The sequence below is a fragment of the Triticum aestivum genome, chromosome 1B (assembly GCF_018294505.1).
Source record: "Triticum aestivum cultivar Chinese Spring chromosome 1B, IWGSC CS RefSeq v2.1, whole genome shotgun sequence".
Taxonomy (NCBI): domain Eukaryota; kingdom Viridiplantae; phylum Streptophyta; class Magnoliopsida; order Poales; family Poaceae; genus Triticum; species Triticum aestivum.
The window spans coordinates 29877938-29879722 of NC_057795.1; positions in this window are offsets into that span (position 1 = coordinate 29877938).

The window sequence follows — 1785 nt, forward strand, 5'->3', positions numbered from 1 at the left end:
CACAACACATAGCTCCGCCGTTGCTTAGAGCATCCACAAATCAGGATTAGCTCCGCCATTGCTTACAATATCCACACTCAGGATTAGCTAATACCGATCCACAAACGTACACCGGTGTGCCCGATTAACCATGCATGGAACGATTTGTAGTGGACGCATACTCTTGTGCCGGCGATTATGGTCAGATGGCTTAGTGAACGGTCCAGCTTACTTCACTTTGTCTAAATTTTCAAACTCTTTGATTGTTATGCACCCATTCCTTCTAAGATGTGGAAGTGTTAGCACGGGCGCCGAGTCCAGTTTACTGCACGTTTGCGAAGTCCAGGATATTTAGCTCACACTGTAATGCACAGAATCTTTTCTCGTCGAGAGGCTTGGCGAAAATATCAGTGAGATTGTATTCAGTCTTGACATGATTGATGATAATATCCTCTCAAGCAACATAATCGCGAATGAAATGATGTCTGATGGCAATATGCTTCGTGGGAGAATGTTGCACAGGATTATGTGCAATTTTGATAGCACCCTCAGTGTCACAATAAAGAGGAATATGCTTGACCTTGGTGCCACAATCCTTCAAAGTCAGCTTCATCCACAACAACTAATTGCAACAAGCGCCAGCAGCAATATATTCGGCCTCAGCCATGTAAAGAGATACACAATTCTGCTTCCTTGATGACCAACAAATCCATGATCTACCGAGGAAATGGCATGTTCCCGAAGTAGATTTCCTATCAACCAAGTCACCAACCCAATCTGAGTCTGAATATCCAACGAGATCAAACTATGCTCCCTTAGGATACCATAAACCTAAGGTGGGGGTGTGAGCCAAATATTTCAGAATGCACTTGACCGCTTGGTGATGCTATTCTTTTGGTGCAGCTTGATAGCGGGCACACATGCAAACACTCAACATAATGTGAGGTCTAGATGCACTTAGATAAAGAAGAGAACTAATCATAGAATGATAAGCCTTCTGATCATAATCCTTACCATACACATCTACATCTAGCTTAAACTGCAACACGAATGGGAGAAGACCCAATCTCCAAATGTACGGCTCGTACCATGCGTTGCAAGGAAAGTCATCAGTGGCATGACCCCTTATGCGCATAGCAACTACAGACTACAAATAAAGTGATGTTTTGATCAATACAAAAACACAAATGAGTAACAACGAAAATTGATAAGTCTTGCTTCTTACCTTTCCGTTCTCAATGGCACGAGCACGATGTTCCCTATCAAACTCCTCGATTAATCTGTCATACCAAGGTCCATCATCATCCGCCATCCTACCAAACAAATCACAACATGAACTACAATTACAAACAATAAAATTTGCTTCTCCAAGTTATGCAAAATTTCTTCATATGCAACATCTCTTAAAGCATTCCTGTTGACAATTCTAATAAATACATATCATATACGAGTACCCATACCAATCTATTGAACAAATCATGTCACACACAATCATCAAATTTCATCATCTCTTTTGCAAAAAATATTATGCCATCTATATATTCAACCGTATTGTCATACTGTAAATAGATTTGCTTGCCAACATATAACTAATTTACTAGCACATGCATACATCATCTATAATTCAACCAAATTATCAAACTAAGCCTTTGGTGGATAACATATAAACTAACCCGAATTGTTTTTGCCTACATATCCAACTATACTACCTATAGAATCATCTACCAACTACAAACATATTCCTAAAATAAAGAAATCATCTACTCATGTAACATCACCTAATGTGAAAATAATGCATCCAAAAAG